Below are 18,530 nucleotides of genomic sequence, written 5' to 3' on the forward strand. Positions count from 1 at the left end.
CAGCCCAGCAGCAGCTCGAGGCTACAGCAGAGTGTGCTGAGAGCTGAGAACACGCAGAGTGATGAGCCAACATGGAGAGAGGGATTGAGGGGATGGGAGGATGCCAGAATCTCCTGCAGAAGCTGCTTCAGAAGCTGAGCTAATCTTCTGTCACTTTGTGCCCTTAATGGGAAAGTCAGGCTGCAGGAAGTCATTTGATCTAAAATACAATACACAAAATACATTGCACACAGCAAGCCTCATACCCCACACACCCCAAAGCCCTCTGCAGCTTTCAGTGCCCTTTTTCTTTTTGAGGAGAGACCCTCTGGGCAGTGCCAGGCCCAGCAGTGTGGGCATTAAGCTGCTGAGGTGGTTTGAACACTTGTAAAACCTCTCTGCTGTCCGTCGTGCTCAGGCTGGAGATGCTCAAGGAGCAACATCGGCTCAAACTGTTTTGACAAGAGCTTGCTGGAGTGTCTGAAACCTTGTGCACACAAGGCCCAAAGAGGCTTACAGCTTCTCAAGATTTAGGGACAGATTCCCAGCGCAGGAAAAGCGCTGAAGCTCTGTTAAAATCAGGGGGTTTGTGCCGCTTTACTCCAGGGGAGGGTGTGGAGCTGGGGTTGCTCTCACTGCTTAAATTGCTCTGCAGTTTTAGGGAGTTTGCAGTAAGCCTCTTAAACTGCTCTAAGGGCTTACAGTATCTTAAGCCTCTTAAATTATATTTAAAAAACTTACAGTATTTTTGGCAGAATCTACCGTTTGGAAGGATTCAAGGTTAGGAGAAATCAAACTTGGCTTGCTTGATAGATTTTTATTGGGAATTAAATGTATTTGATGAAATATAGTTTTAATAATTGAAAAATTATAAACTGAAATAATTATTTTGCCAGTCTGCATTAATGGAATCGCTTGTGAACATAAATTAAAATATTCAAACTGGCAGAAGACGCCATAATTTTTAAACTCACAATTTCCTGGTGTAGGTGTTATTAATTTTTCAACCACTCATCCAATTTTCTTCAAGCTTGACTTAATTTTTATGTCACAGTTACCCCTACAAAATAAGATAGTTTGGCAAGTCCATGCCAATCTACTTTCAGGAAATCAAAATGTGAAATGTCTGATCAGAATATAAGAGGAAATTTTTTTTTCCCTGATAATTCAAAGAAAGATCTTCTAGTATTCCTGAAAATTAAATAACAAAAAAAACCAAAAACCAAAAACCAAACCCAAAACCCAGAGCTCAAAGGGTGAGACTAAATTGAACAGATTTCTTCATGCACAATTGAAAGGAGAGATTAAAAGAAAAGAAATTGGAAAGTTAATGTGACTACAGAGGTGGCGACAGGCCTTTCCCCCCAAACTCATTAGCTACTCAATTTTGGTGACTCTTTGAGCGTGATGATCTTTTTTCGTGACACGAGAGAAAACTATTGATCTTTCCTGTGTTCCACCATAACTAAAGTGCATTTAGAATACACCAGCAGAAGTTCTACATAACACTTCCATCCACATAACCTCACTTGCTCACACACACAGAGGATTTTCAGGCTTCCCTTCAAGTTTCATCAATAAGCTGCATCTCTCCTCTTCCCCACCTGTCAGAAAAATGGCCCAAAAAAAAAAAAAAAAAAACCCAGCAAGACTTTAATGGTCAAAGAAAAGACAGCAAGGCTTTCCCATGGAAATCTTGTGCCACCTACGAGAGGGAGCTGGGCTGGAACAGCTCTGGTGCAATGTCTGGAGTGAGTCCACGTGAACAAATGGGCACCATATGTGGTTGACAGCCAGTTCTTTCAATTCCAGCAAAGCCAATTGATTTGAGTACACCAATTTCAGAGAGGTCTGCTGGGAGCCATCAGATGAGCCTCGATTTTGACAACTCAATCAGCGAGAATGTTCTGTTCCTGCAAGGCGAGGGAGAAGGGAGCTGCTAACCAAAGTCTTTGAGCCAGCCTTGCGCCAGATCTGAGCTGAATCTTTTCTGAAGCTCAACAAACTGATTGTTTTAAAAAGTGAGCGTGGTCTGATTGATTTGCAACCCAGTGCTTGGCTATAGGGGATGTCAGCATGGTCAGAACATGAAGGGATCCTGGAAAATGTGTATTCAAGAGAAACCAAGGCACTCCTTTGCCAAAAGAGACTGAGAGCCACTCTGCCCAACTCACCTCTGCAGTCAAGGGAGAGGTGGGGACAAGTTTCCTCATCATGTTTGCAACTTGAATATTCCAGCCGATTTTCATGGACCAAATCAGTTGCATTGTTTTTTTGAGTTAAATATCCAAATGCCCCAAATGCTGCTGGACAGAGACCTAAACCTCCAAAACTATGATTTGCCTTTGGAAATTTACTATTTTTTCTGCACAGAAGAACATTCTGCAGATGCAGTTTCATGGCCAAATATCTTCTTGTTATTTGGTATTTTCAGGCCTGTGCCAGTTGTTGCATTCCCTCACCTCTGCCCTTCCAGCACACATGAGTTTGGAGCTTTATGACATCTTTGATGTGTCTGAAAGTCAGACAACCACCACAAGCTGTGGGCATCACTTTCAGAGGTCTTGGGACACATTCTGGTTTCATTTTTTAATTATGTCCACCTCCATCCCTGCACTCAGCCCTTGCCTATGCACCATCCCAGCTCTACCAATGCTTCTAAATATTTTATTATTGTTTCAGTGCTCATCTACCAACAAAACCTTGGCACATCTGAACCCCAGCCTCTGTTTTTCCCTAGGAAATGACTGAAAATAGCAGCAATTATGGAGGGGGGGAAGAGGGGAATTGTTTTGTGTTTATCATTATTATTTAGTGGATATTTTTGTAACATCTTTTTGAGATTAAGTTCAATTAGGAAACAGATGGCACCAAAATATCGTCAAACATTTCTGATGGGCAGCAAATTACTGACTTAATTATGTAAATAATTAAAATTTATATTTACACCTGATCATCCAAATGAGGGTGAAAATACCAATTTCAGGGTTTGTAATGATTGCTGGCAGGGTGTCAACCTGCGAGCAAAGTCGTTTCCTTTCTTCAGCTTCAGATGTCTCCCTTAGATCCTGGAATAGTCAAAAAAAACCTGAAAAAGGAAAAAAAACCAAAAAGAATGAATGAAGACTAAGAGCACGTGGTTCTACAAAGGTGTTGTGAGAGAAGTTCTTGCACTGAAAATTTTAAAAGGCCAAACAAACAGGGTTGATATGTAGAAAAAAAAAAAAAAAGAAGTGAGAGCAAGAGGGAGTCAGACAGTTTTATTAACTTCTGTATTACAGATGCAGAACTGAGGCACAGAAAGATAAAATGTGTGATTCTCATTTGCACTAAATTTGCTTTCCACTACTCTGGCAGCATAAACGGGCCATGAAGTGGGTATATATTACATTTACACTCTCTTTTCATTTCTCCCATGATGTTAAAATGCTTCAGTGTTAGTGAATATCAGGCCCGAAATGATTTCTCTAAGATCACAGAGGAAATCGATGCCATTGAACCCACATTTCCTCAGAGCCACTTCAGTGCCTCAGTCACACATCCTGTCACCCTCTCTGGGCAGGAGCCTTGTGTACACAGCCACAGGTTATTAAACCTGCTTTAAAGGGCAGCTTCTCTAGGAATATGCCAGGAACCAGGAAAACTGGTCAGCTTTTCCTTGCCTTGGCTTATACCTGTAGATCATGATGGCAGCAGAGCAAGGAAATGAAAGGAAAAGCTCTGAAGCACAGGTAGTGGTGACTTCCAACCTCAGCTTTCTTGGCTGCACATCTCAGGTTAATTTTTTCCCAGGCTGAGATGGAGCTCAAAATCCACCAGGACTCACTGTTTGTGTTGTTTCCAGTATTCTCTTCCCTAGGAAAGATATTATAGATGTGTTTGCCTTCAAAAAAAAACTAAAACTCTTTAGGACACAGGTTTGCTTCCTGTGCTCCAGAGACTGGGATAGGTAAAATAGATAAAGCCCTGTGGGTTTGATTCTGAGGCATCTTTGAAGGTCAAAACCAGGCTTTTGTAGTTCTTCCTCCTTTCTGTGTCACAGATTCTGCAATATTAAGATTTTTATCTTAGCCCTATTTTATCAGCTCCGTTCTCCCATCCCTAATTTGGAGCCAGTGGGGGTGGGGAGGGGAGAGGTGATAGGGAGGTCAGACAAATGCTTCCATTGATATCCCTGTAATAAAAAGAGCTTTACTTTCCTTTCTGCTGATAGCAGTCACAGGAGCTTTGCTTTTGATAAAATTAACCTTGGAGCCAGAAACAACAGAAGCTGCTCTGATTTCATCAGCCCTTCTATCTGAGGAGACGTGAGCACTTACCAGCAATGAAAGGGGATGGAATAGGGCAAATTCCTCCCCTCAGCTCAGCTCAGTGGATCCCATCTCTAATGCTTTGTGCTCAGGTTCATGCAGATGGAGAGAGAAGCAGAAAAACATGGATACATGGAATTACTGACCTGCTCACTCCCACACCTTCACATGGATGTGTTCATCCTGCACCGAGCAGGTTTGTTTTGCGTGAGATATATAACAGGATATCTGAAGTCATGTCCTACAGTCACCTGTGCTCTCCTGGCTCATGGTCCAAATGGGTATTTCCTCAGGAGTGACATTGAAAAGATGATATCCTTGTCTCTCTCCAATCATCCTCAGCCCTGCTCCAAAGTCAGGGAGGAGTCTCTTCCAGGACCTGAAGCCTCTTTGTTATCACAAGCAGATTTTATGGTCTGAGCGTTCCCCCAAACAGCCATTTATCAAATGCTGCCTGGCTCTAAATTCCTTATTTAATGTGTTAGTAACCACTTCAAAAAAGTACCTGTGCCCCATAATGCTGAAGCACTTCATCATAAAAGATAATGATTATGATTATGATCTGCATAAGCAAAGGCCATTGCCTGGTCTGTGCTGGCAGCATAAAGGGATTTCCTTCCCTTCTCCCTCCACTCAGGAATGCTCTCCTGTGCCCCCACAGCTGTTGCCACATGTGGCTGAAACGACTCAGAGTCACAGCTGCTGTGCAAGGGTGGAAATAAAACCTGTGAATTGTTTTGGAGGCTGCTTCCCTGTGAGGCTTGGGCTCTGTGCTTGGGTAGAGTCACTGAGCTGGGAGGGAAAGCAGGAGGAGAAAGGAGAAACGAGGATATTGTGGCCAATGTCTGTCTGGAGGGAGTGATGCTCTCCAAGGGATGGAGCTGTGATGTACAGCCAGCTTTGGGGTTCATCTCAGGAAATTTTAGTGGAAGAAGGCTTCAGCTCAAGCAGAGTCCTCAGCAGGCAGGAAGGATCTCTGCACCACAGCAGCCTTGACAGAAAATCCTCATCACCCCTTTGCTCTGACAGATCCCTCCATTCCAACACAGCCAGGACAAAGCTCATCCACCCCAAGGAACTGAGCCTCATCATCACCCAGGACTGCACTCTGCTTTGGAAAGGCCAAAATGACAGTCAGCAGCCTAAAGATTTTCTCTTTTGCCCTCTTCTTTTCTCCTCGAGCAGAGGATAAAAGTGATATTTTTGTTCTCTGAGGAAAAGAGATCTGCAAAGCACTGCTGGAGAAGGATTCCGAGTGGCTTCCAGGGGAAATCTCTGCCAATCTACCTCACTGTCGATTAGCACAGTGGTTTAAGCAGCTCAGGGTAATATTTCTCAGCAGAAGGCTGTAAATGCTCATTGTCAATATGTACAAATAAATATTTCAGGTGGAACAGACAAAGACAGAATGGTTCATGTCTCCTCTCAAATACACCGTGGGCTTTCCCCTTCTGTTTTCTTTCTTTTTTTAAACATACATTAATATAATTCCAATAAAGGCCTGGGAAAAAGTGAGATAAGGATGTAAATGGGCAAAGCAATTCTGATTTTTTTCCCTATCCAAGTTTTTCTGCATGGCAGCATTGCCCAGAGAGGAATGCATGACTCAGAAGAAATGGTTTCTGCTCCTGCCCTTAAAATGGGACCCCTTCAGCAAGTTGCATTTACTCTCTGCCTCTTTCTTTCTTCCCTCCTAAAGCTTCTTTTTTTGGGATTTCTTTTTTTTGAGTCTATTTTTTGTGAAAAGTACCATCCTTATTGGATGCACTTGAAAAGAAATCCATGTCCAGTGAGGATGCTGGTAGCTATTGTAAGAAAAATTAGAGTTTTTAAGCCCCACATGGCCAATTGCCTCCTTACACTGCTGAGTACTGTGATTGTACAGTTAGTCCTACTAACTCAGCAGGGGGAGTTGGAGATTCTCAAATTTCCTTCCATTTTTTTTCCTGTTCATTTTCAAAAGTGAAAGAAAAATCTGGGTTTCTTTTCTGTACGAGCGAAAAAAAAAAAAGTTAATATCTTATTTGGTGTTTTCCTACACAATTGAGGATTGAAATATGCAGCCACTTCACTGGTTTTAGAATCAAAGCATTATGGAGTCGTGTGAGAGGGAATTGAAATTGCCACATGCCCATTCACCACCTAATTGATTTCTCTGACTGTAATGCAATTTTTCCCCCTGTATCTTTTGGACAAAGCAGTTACAGTGATATTGTCTTGCTGCAAGCCCACACTGGCACTGTTGAGTCATTTATAGCGAGAAGCTGGTTGGAAAAATGACAGCAATAACTTCATGCTGGCTGTGAGTTGGGGATCCTGGGTGAGCAAAAGCCTGGCTGCAGGTGTCTGGGCTCTCCAGCTCGCCAGCATTTAGAAAAATATATGAAGTCCTCAAAAATCCCTTGGCCAAAATTCTTTTTTGGAACAGAAAAGATGTCATCTCCAAGAAAACCATGATACATGGCAGCCTTCTTTGTAGGGTTACAGCGCAATATTTTTAGGACTATCACTTGCACTTGAGATAACTTGTGTCTCCCTAAAAATATCAAGCTTGCAAACAGGTTTCCCGAGAAGCCACAACCCAGGTAACCCACAGTTTTATATAAGATGTGCAAAATCAGAGGCAGAGGCAGGGGGAAGTGGGGGAGTTTTGGGGAAGAGGCAGCAGACTGTGGGATAGGAGGGCTCAGGAAGGCAGCAGGGTGCTGTTTGCTCAAGCAGAACACAGACTGCAGCAAAATTACACATTTTTGGTTGGTTGGTTGGATTAATAGGTAACCTCCAGTTATGCCGGGAGAATATTTTTAACAGCAACGAGCTACCCTGGAAAAGGCTTTTGCTTACAGTTCTGACTCTGGGACTGTTGTGTTATTCATTAATTCCAACCCCAGCTTCTATTAACACACACACCTGTGTCTTCCCATATATGAGCAGCTTTGTAATGAGTTTGATAAGAAAATACCTGAGTCAGTTCAGATTTATCGGTGAGGCTGCGCGACGGCCCCGCTTTGCCTAAACCACTTTTGAGCCTATTACGATTTTCACCTACATTTTAACAGCTCGCCTGAAATAAATATGGCCTGATTTCCAGCCTGCCTGTTTTCTGTGCACAGCACTGGTCTTTGATGCATGCACAAGATAGTAATTAATTTGCAGTTTCATTCGCGGAGAGAGACGCGCGATGGGAACGTCTCTGGGTAGATGGCAATTACAGCTTGCCAGCACACCACAAGATTTCTAAATGGAGCCCCATCTCCTCGCTCAAATTATTTCCCTTAAAGATCAGAGCTGGCCCTTTTACCCCACTATCTCCTTCTCTGGGGTTTGCCTGGAAAATCTCCTGTGTGGTGGGAAGAGGAGGGTCTGTGCAACAACAATCCGTGTCTGACTGCGCTCGAAGCATTTGTAAACAACTCACAGTGTTTGCTCAGAGGGATTTTATTTTTTTTTTCCTGCTGTATTTCTGATGAATGCAATGAAATGTGAGGGAAATGAAGGTCTCCTAAGTACATTTTAATTTAGATGAAAAATTATACATTATTACACCATACTGGTGATTGTTCTGACATAATTGATTGGGAGGGCCATCCGCAAAGAACAGCAGGAAAGCTTGACTTTGAGGAGAATGCAGAAACAGATTTAACTGTTTAGAAGTATGGTGGAAAGCGGTGTGGTGGACTGGGGAAGGGAAAACCTGGATTTTGGGTTCCATTTTGCCATTCTTTAGGGGAATCACCTCTTTTTCCTCTGCCTCTCTTTTCCTGCAGCAAAATGGCAACACAGAAAATGGGGTTAGGGCCAGGACAGGGGTGGGAGGTGATGCTCCAGCCATAAATGAGAGACTTATTTGGTTAGAAAGGGGGTTTTTGCTTCAGTGATGACACAGATAGGGGAAAATTCAGATCCTCGTTTTTCCAACGCATCTATGTTTTTATTGCAACATTTCTACCCTCCATGGACACCTTACAAGGTGAAAATGCAACAAAATGTGGTGAAAACAAAGCACATGACCTGCTTGTCCCTCAGTTCAGCATTCCCTAAGGAACTGGTGGTGTGAATGAATCTCCACTGCTTGGGAGATCAGTGCTATTGATGAATAAGATAATTTGGGGAATTGCAGTGATAGAGGCAAAAGTTGAGAGTAATGGGAATTTACGATAAAGAGTTGGCTTTGGGAAGAGTTTTGGGCAAACCATTGAGATTACTGAGAAGTGCCTTCCCTGTGCTGCAGAAACACTCAGTGCCTTATCTGCCTTCCGGAAAACCTGTTATCCAGAGGATGCTGTGAAATCGAAATGTTTCTCCTAAGTGTTTGTTAGGAGCGAGGGGGATATATCTCACCTGGATTTGTGCAATCCCAGCCTACAGACAGCTTTGGTTTATTCAGACCCTTATGAAATTATTGCCACAAATCTCTCCTGAACTGACTTAGAGGATGCACTCCTTTGCCTGAATGGATTTCCGCTATCTCCAGAGAACCAGCTGAAAGTTCACACCCCACATGGTCCTGGTGGTGAGGAAGAGCAGGCAGCGCTTGGAGAATGCATTTGGAGGCATTTTGAAGAGGCCATTGCTGATTTCTGCCTGGCACAGGTTTCAGCACACTCTCAATGGGGCTCAAAGCCCTTAAGTCTAAAGGCAGCTGTAGCCAAAACTGAGTAAAAATGCCCCATCTTGACACCAGCTGATAGGATTTTCTCCGTGCTGCCAGTAAAAATGGCCAGCAAAAGTCTGTGTGTGTCTGACATGGTCAGAAGAAGCCTTCAGAGATCTCTATCTGGCGCACAGGATGTGTGCTGCTTGCTCTTCCCTGGGCTTGATGTCATTCCCAGGAGAACAAGTGCTCTGCCTCACCTCTGCATTTCAGAGCTCGGTGTGTGTATAATAATTATTTCTACTCAGGGTTTTACTTCAAGTGTCCTTAGGCTCTCCTCATCCACATTAGTCTCCTAAACCTTTTTACATACGAGTCCCTGTGAGCTGCTTCTCTGTTCCCCCACCCCATTTTGATCTTTTTCTTTTATGTTTTTAATATATATGTGTATAATAAAGCACTGAACCCAAACTGAACACTTTCTTCCAATTAAGGCCTTACCAGAGCACAGCTGAGTGGAATAATTGCCTCGCTTGTTTTACACAGAATACTCTATTAGTGGTTTGATCTGGGACTCAACATTCACCCAGAATATTTGGTCTTTTCTTGCTTTTTTCTTTTGCTTTTTAGCCCTCAGCAGCACATGAAAAGACAGGTGTAGACTCTGCCAGGCCAGCCCTGAGATTCCAACAAGCTGTTGGTAACAAGCAGCGTTGTTTCTCCGTTTTATCTTTTCCATTCCTCTTGCATTTGGAAGGATTTTGCATCTACTATTTTTAAATTTTTTTCTTTGTTACTTTGACATCTTTATACTCATGGAAGGTGTATTTTTTTTTCCTTGAGCCTTCCACTTATTTGCAGCACCCTGTGTAATGCAGTGCACAGGATGAAAGCCGTTATCTGATTTGAGTTTAATGTTCAAAAGTCCTCAAGCTGGTTTATCTAAAGATCCTCCCTGTATAATTGTATACTTAGAATTCAGCTGCAGTGTAATAGGGCAAGAGCCCTGTGTTCTGTCTGGAATTACAGAAAAGATACTGTTTACTTTTAAGCAAATAGGAATGGGAAAAAGGGGAGGAAATTGCCAACATGAGAAAATGTATTCAGCCGAGTTTCAGGAAAACCTACCCCAGGGTTTGATGTATTCTGGAGTTAGATTGGATTTAAAGGCAGTGAATAGGAGAAAAATCAGCTGTCTGGAGAGATGAGGATTAAAATTCAAAGGTAAGAGAAAGACTTCAGGCAGCTCTAATCAAGGAATCAACCCTTTTGGGCTGGGTCCTGTACAAAAATCTTATAAAAAGTTTGTAAGTGATTCTGGGATTTGAATCCAGCTCCTGCATGCATTTCCCTTTAGGTGCATTTTCAAGTGACTTTATTAATATAATGAAAGCAAATTACTTAAATGAGAAAATGAGTTACCTGATTGCAGATAATTTAAGTCAATCGGCTCCTAACTGGATGTTGTGGTTTAACCCCAACTCAGCCCTGCTCACCCAAAACCCTGGGCTGGGAGGGGAAAAGGGACAACTCTTGTGGGTTGGGACAGAGAGCTGAGCAGGGAGGGCAAAATCCATGTGGCCAAGCAGAGCAAAACAAGGAATTCAGTCCCCACTTCCCATCAGTGAGCTCAGCCATCCTCAGGACAGCAGGGTTGTCACCAGAGCAGTGGGGTCAGCTGGGGTCAGCTGTGTCCCCACAACCCCTGTGCACCCCCAGGTTGGGCCCTGCTGGAGTGAGGAGCAGAAAACACCTTGGCACTGTGTCAGCATCACCTCTGTGTCACCAACCAGCACAAATCCAAGCCACAGCCCTCTGCCAGCCACCGTGGGACAAAAATTAACTCTGCCCCAGCCAAAGTCAGCACCAGGACTGTCCCCATGCTCCTTCAGGATCTGTTCATGTGATCTTCACATCTGAGACTGAACACATTGCTGTTATGAAGAGTATTTACAGCCTCCAGCTCTGCAGAGCAGTGAAAACATGGCAGAAAGTGAAACAAATAAATCATCAAGACAAAGAAAGAGGAGAAAGGAAGCTCGACTGTGTCATTTTATTGGGAGAATAGGAACAGGGGGAGATTAATGGTTTCATTTGGAGTTACAGCACTGTCTGTGACAGGATCAGGAGCAGGATCCAGGTCTTTTGTTGAAAATTGGATTTTTGATGGAAAACTTCATGCACTTTCTAAAATTAGGAAAATTTCACCTCGCCTCAGCCAGGAGCACCTTCCAAGAGAGGTGGGAACCTGGAGGCAGAGAGAAGGGATCTCTGAACTCCCATCAGTTTCTATCTGGAATCATTCTGGCTTTGAATTCAGTGGTTTGCTGAGAAAGCTGATGTTCAGCAGCCAAAGAAGGGTGTCAGGCCAGGAGGTATCTCCCAGAAATTTTATTAAAGATGTACTACATTAAACTGCTGTGAAATTTTATGTATTTTGACTAGAAAATATCAACCCTTGTAACAATGATCGTTAAAAATTTCTGAGATTTAGCATTCTCATTGATGCAGATCACTTCTCATATAAAACTGTGAAACTCCCTTAATTTCACACCTGTCAATACTAAACCACCATCTTGTGAAGATTTTACCAGAGGGGAAAAAAAGAAAAAAAAAGAAATTCAATAAAGCTTTTGCAGCATTTCTCAAGCAATCACGAAATGTCCCAGGGTATGATTAAGAAAAAAAAACCCACCTTCGTGACATTTTGGTGGGAAATATATATTCAGCTCTGCTCACAGAATTCCAGAAAGGAAATTAATTCCACATAAAATGGCAGCCTCCTTAGACTAAGTAATGAGAACAACTGTGTGCTGGAGAAAGACTGAAATAACAATGAGAGTCAGTGTGGGTTTAATAGGCTCTCCCTGCTCCTCTGCTGTGGAGACAGGAAAAAGAAGAGGGGAGGGAAGAGGCCACAGGAACCTCCTGGGTGGTTCATGGAGACTTTTCACCCCTCCTGTGGTGGCAGGAACAACGAACAGACACAGAATTATTGGACCAGTAAGGTTGGGAATGATCTCCAAGTTCCCAGAATCCAGCCTTTGACTGAGCACCCCAACAGCCCCCAAAACCAGAGCACTGAGTGCCACTTCCAGCCATTCCCTGGACACCTCCAGGGATGGGGACCTTATGAATGACCTCCCTGGGCAGCTCCTTCCAGTGCTTAACTGCACTTCCAGGACAGAAATTGTTCCTAACTCCCACCCTGAACCTCCCCTGGCACCTCTGGAGGCAGTTGCCTCTTGTCCTGTCCCTTGTTCCCTGGGAGAAGAGCCCAAGCTCCCCACAGCCTCCTGTCAGGGAGTGGTGGAGAGCAATAAGGTCTCCCAAGACACCTCTGCTCCAGACTAAACAACCCCAGCACCTTCTGCTGCTCCTCATGGGATTTACAGTCCAGGTTTCCATTGGATTTTTGTCCCAGACCTCTCCCCAGCTCTGTCCCCCTTCTCAGGACACACTCCAACCCTCCAAAGTCCTCCTTGTCACGAGGGTTGCTCCAACCTGCAATCCCTGAGCTGGCAACACAGCCTGCAAGCAAATGGCAGAAACTTGTAGGTGAGATGGAATCAGGGCTTAGGGTGGAATTATCATCACACCACCCACCCGAGGGACTTGTTCTCAGACAACATTTGCTGTGTTGTTTCCTTGTTTTTTTTTCCTTTTTTCCCCTCCAGGCCTCACTTGACAGCCGAAAAGTCACCGGAGTTTTTCTCCCTGCACTTCCCTCTTGCAGCAGCAAGGGCACAGAGGAGCCAATGGCAAATTGCTTTGGTACCTTGAACTGTAAACGATGCTGTTTCCATGATTCATCAAACCCGTCTGAGCAGAGGTGGCGTGTCAGCAGGGCTGGGCAAAGTTTAGAACATAATAGGGCCCAAGAGGTGAGAGACATGTCTTTCATTGCAGTGGTGCATCTTTGAAGTGACTGCTGGAAATAATTAGGTTCCTTGATTTCCACTGCCATTTGGTGCTCTTCACGCTAATCAGAGGAGCAGCACATTTGCATGAACTGGAGGGAATAAAAGTGTTTCTTATCAGAAGGAGCCTGTAACAAAGAGAGAGGTCTCTTGGCTTCCGAATTCGTTGTCCCTGCAGTTCTGCACCTCACTTCATGTCTGGCCAAAAATGAGGTGAAAAAAAAAAAAGTATATTTAATATTTATTAAAGACCCTCAGATCTTTATAATCTTTAAACTTTGGTCCTGCTAAATATTCCAAAACTCTTTTTATTTATTAATAAATGTTTCATTCTCTCTCTCTCTTCCGAAACCTGAATGAAGCTCTCAGGTCACACAGCCTGGGAGATGATTCACAGAGGGGAAATTGAATAAAATCTGATTTCTAATCACTTTGAAGAATTTTTTCAGGACTTTAGGGGTCCAGTGTTTAAAGAAGGTAGTGGGAGTTGTGATGTCTGACCTTTCCCATCCAAACTCAGCATTAATTTATAGTTCTTTTATGATCCTGAGCACACCAGCTTCACCTCTCTGTATCTCATTTTATCTATATGTAAAATTAGAAGAGTGAAAATATGACCCTATTTTACAAAGGTGTAACAGGTCTTAATAAATTTCTGATATTAAACTGCTGTGAAGGCTTTGCTTTATGAAACGCAGGCAGTGTTTTCAAAAGAGCTCAGCTCCTATTTAGACACCTCTGCAAGATCCTGGGGCATTGAGGATGTTTTATGTCCTGAATCTTTGCAAATATGTGGTTATGAGAACCTCAGTGTTCTCTGTGGGACACTGAGCTCTTAAAGCTACCCAGATTTTAGTGAGATGCCAAAATTGAATGAAGGCTTTTTGCAGGGATGCTCTGCTTTCCATCCAGGTCTCCTTCTCCTTCATCACACTTTGGTGTTGCTCTGAATGTGGGTTCAGAAAAAAAAAATTGCCGATATCTGTGGACGCAGATTTTTAATCGTGGAAATCTAGGGCAGCTCCACTGGAATTCATGTTTTCTGCAAATTTTTATTGAGCTAATGGAGGAGGTCTCTGCCTTCCCTTCTGTTCCAGGGTGGAGGAAATACTTCCAATGATCTATGAGTGTGTATTGCAGGATGAGCAGGGGGAGAAGCAGAGGGGTTAGAGCTCAGAGCTTCAGAACCACACAAGAATAGGAAGAATACAAGGCAAAAAGGGATTTTTCAGGAGTCCAAAGTTAGGGGATGCTTTAAATAAAGAAATACCCTTTCAACATGTTGCATGACCTATGACAAGCATGTGTTTGCCCTTGTAGAACCACGAGACACATGAACAGAGAGCAGACTCCAAACACAGCCCTCCATGAAATGCTGTTTGAACATGAGCTCATCTCCCCTTGCTTTACCAATGTAAAAATTCCATATTTCACCTCACCCAGTTTCCTCAGCTTCCTCAGCAGCCGAGGGAGGGGAGGCAGCTTGCCTGGGAGAGGTTTATAAAACAGGATGAGCAACACTTTGGAGATGTCTATCCATCTTTATGTTAATAATAAAACGAGCCTGGGAGCTACCTTTAGCAATTCACATAAATTCAGATTACTGAGGTGAAACACGTTGCATGTTAACTGTAGCAATTGTTGTCCTGGGGACAGGCAGAATTACAGCAGCTGCTGGCACCAAATCCACTTGTGTGCTACAGCTTGCTCTGAGTGTCTGAGTTCTAAGTTCAGGTAAACCTTATTCTGTGATGCTTCTTAAAAAAAAAAAATTAAAAAAGCCCTTTTGTTTTGCACAGTGAATTTCTTACCAAGTTTACAGTTAAGTATCTCATCTCCAGACCAGATGGCTGGAGGGAGCCTGTTTGGCTGCCTGAGATCACCTACTAGTGCCCTAAGATATCTCCTTGCAAATTCACCTCCATCCACAGCTGACCCACAGATAATGCATCACTCACAGCTCTGCTGGTAAAGATGGATTTCAGGGACAATAAGTTCAACTCAGACTGGGGTCATTTTTCAGTGGTTCACTGGGAATTCAGAGAGATTTTCCTTCCTTCACCCTTTTTCTCGAGGAAGGGAATCTCTGTGCTTTCTGCCTGCAATGAAGATGTGCTTGAGTGTGAATTTCTGTGCTCTTATGGCTGTTCTTCAGAACTTGTCATCAATTCCTCACAGGAGTGAGACATCCCTTCCCAAATCCTCCACAGAACAAGCATGCCTTGCTCCAAGAACCACACTGGAAGAACTGTTAATTCACTTCAGAAATCTATCCAGAGAGATATAATAATAATAGTAATAATAATAATAATAATAATAATAGTAATAATAATTCATTCAAGGGCAGAAAATCCTATCCAAAACACAAGCTCTTCTTTCTCTGTGCTGAGAGTGAAAAAGGACATTGCTCCAAACTGTATTTCACAGGGATTTTTTTAACTTTTACTCCAAGTTGCCAGACTCACGCAGTGCCACTGAAATTTTAGGAGCATTGAAGTTGTTGCTGGTGAACTGCATGGGGCTGTCTTGAAAACAAGGTCCATTCCCTGAGGCAGGGAGGAAGCCCTCTCCTGCTATTTTTTTTTTCCTCTGAAGGCAGAATATAAAAACCTTAAGCGAAAAGAGAACAAAGCCCATGAAGGTGCCTCCTCATTTTTTGTTTGGAAACAAAGCATTTGTAAAGTTTTGCTTTAACTCCCTTACATCTTAGTTATATATTTTTTTTACAACTTTTTAAATGCAGAACATGCAGCTAAATTCAAAGGCTCAGTGGGAAAGAGCCATCAGCTTGAATCATCGGGGTTGCAGTTTCCAGTAAACATTTCTTTTCCTGCCATCAGTGGAAGGCTTCCATGGCTGGATTTAACCTGGGGCTTCCTCACTGCCAATCGACACCTTTTGATGTCTGCAAGCCAATTCCCCAATTATTTACCATTTTGGAATGGAAGAGGGGAAAACAGAATAACTTTGTTAATTAGCAGGCAAATTCTCCTGACCTGGGCAGGTGCTGGGATGCTTCCTTGGAACACCTGCAGGATGTCTCCAGTAGATTTATGAGTTCCAAGCCTGACTTTCAGCTGTTAAGGAATGCAGTTTGATTTATCAAGGTGGATGATTCCCTTACCCCAGGGAATCTCGTTTTCTTACAGGTGGATTTTTCCTCTTTACAGGTAATGGTTTTTTGCTTTAAGACAAATTGTTGAAGACTCTGTTACATATCCTAGGGGAGAGAGGCATCATCAAGGTGGGCTGAAAATCATTCCAGGAGTCTCACTGTCTCCATCAGACTCAGAACCTGTCCCAGGTAACAGCAAACTGACAGCAAATGTGATTTTGACTCCTTGTGAATGGAAGCTGAGTTTCTACTTCCTGTTAGAGTCAGAGAATCATGGAATGGTTTGGGTTGGAAAAGACATTAAGGATCATCTCATTCCAACTCCCTGCCATGGCAGGGACACCTTTCACTGTCCCAGGCTGCTCCAAGCCCTGTCCAGCCTGGCCTTGGACACTGCCAGGGATCCAGGGACAGCCACAGCTTCTCTGGGAAACTGCTGAGGCCTCCCCATCCTCACAGGGAAGAATTTCTTCCTGTTATTCAATCTAAATATTCCCTCTGTCAGTCTGAAGCCATTCCTGTGAGGTCTCCACACAACCTTCTCTTCTCCAGGCTGAACAGCCTCAGCTTCCTCAGGCTGTTCATGGAGATTATTTTTTGCTAAGAGTTAGAGGCTCAAAAAATGAGGTTCTGACTGAACATTTTCCCAAGTTCAGCTGTCTGAGCAATCCAGACTGTGTGGATCCACACTGGGCTGGGAATGTTACACTAAATGCTCTCTTCCTTTGCAATACTGAAGCTGCACCAACATGGTTTGAATTTGGGGTCTCTCCTGTTTTAGTGAAACACAAAGCCCCAAGGCAAATCTCTGGCTGCCACTAAAGGACCTGGAGCTTTTTTCTACCTTTCGACTATTTTTTGGGGAAAATTAGAATCCAAGCCATTGTGTACAGGCAGCGGTTGCCATACATTTAGAGAATACAGCTCTTTTTGGATGATGTGGGGTACTTGAGGGCAGGAAGAAAATTATATTCTGTGCAGAGACCTTTCTTCAAGGAGAACGAGAGGTCACTCACTGCTGTGATCTCACTGAGGCCTCACAGCTGAGGTTTCCCTGTTTTCCAGGGGGGTGAGAACACCCAGCAGGGAACACACGAGGACATGGAGAGTGCTGAAAGACCCTGGGATCCTTCAACAGAAACCTGGTCAGCTCAGGGCAGCTCCTCCATGACCTGTGTGTCTTCCTTCCCTCAGTTCTGCATTTCATCCTCAAATCTCCTCCTTGGGAATGAGCAGTGCTGTTTCCCAGATGGGAGTGGAGACATGGGGACAGTCCTTGCCTTGCCTAAAATCCTAATTGTGGCTCGGGGGGCACTGGAGGCTGCGGCAGCTGAACAAGGCATTGATCAGAAGCCTTCTGACAGCACCCTGATGGTTCGAATTGCTGGCTTTATCTGCAAATAGGTGTAATTCCACTCTTTTTACCCAGCTTTTTGTCTGCCTCGCCTTCTGAGACGGGAGGCTCTTTTGAAGAGTTACCATCTGATATTTTCTATAGCACTTAGCAAAATATAGTCCCAATCTGCCTGAGCCTCTGGGCATTACCATAATCAGTGCATTAGGGGTCATTTTTTCAGGCAGAGATTTGAAAATAACTTTGAGGAGTCTTTTCTAATGAAAGTTTTTTGTTTGCTGCTCTCTGGAGAGGAGATGGAGAGGGGGATTTCCCTTCTCTCTCTTTCTCTCTCCCACACAGAGCTGCACATCTATATTAAATCTCGAAGAAGATGTAAGTCCCCAGCTCCCCCAAAAGGAGTGGAGCATTCTGGGTGTTTTGGAGGGGAAAAAAAAAAATTATGTTTTGAAAGAGCCAAGATGTTTAGCTTTGAAAATTAGCTACTCAGCAAGCCGGCATTAAAATTAATTTAATGGAGTGTAAATTAACATACTTGACACTTTTTTGATCATTTTTCATAGACAGTGCTGACCGATGGAAATAAAAGCTTTTTCTCCCATGAGGTCAGGACAAGAAAAGTCACAAATTTGCCACTCCCACCCCATGGGGTGCTTTCCTCTTCAGGAGTCAAAGTAGTTCATCAAGTTTAAGTCTTTAAATATTAAAAATTGGCATTTGCTTTTGCATATGATAAACTGATGGGTTAGTGGGAAACTTGGCAGTGTTGGGTTAATGGATGGATTTGAGGAGCTTAGAGGGCTTTTCAAACCTAAATAATTCTGTGATTCTGTGACTTTAAAAAAAAAAAAAAGTGTTTCATTCACTAACAATGGAATGTGTAAAAAATTTCCCTTCCAAATAATCTGTGAAAGTTAATTAAGTTCACTGAGAGTTTATGGCAAGGATTCGCTAAAAAGTACAGGGGGATATTTATAACCTTGCCCAAAAATGCCACACAGTGAAACTTTTGATATGTTGATAAGTGATAAGAATGTCATTTGGGGTTTATTTTTTTAATAATAATTTAATTGTCATTGTAAAATGCCTCATAGTTGGGACAGATTAAATTGCCACAAAACCCATTACTGAAATTCATAACCCCCCATAAATGTAAAGTGTTTGCTGCTGTGCCATAAATAACCACTCTCATTCCAGGAAAATGAGGTGCAGGAAATAAATTAACAAAATCCAAACACACAGGACATTAGGTTGCAAC

This window comes from Lichenostomus cassidix, chromosome 17 (assembly GCF_008360975.1).
Source record: "Lichenostomus cassidix isolate B80296 chromosome 17, HeHo_3.0, whole genome shotgun sequence".
NCBI classification, from domain to species: domain Eukaryota; kingdom Metazoa; phylum Chordata; class Aves; order Passeriformes; family Meliphagidae; genus Lichenostomus; species Lichenostomus cassidix.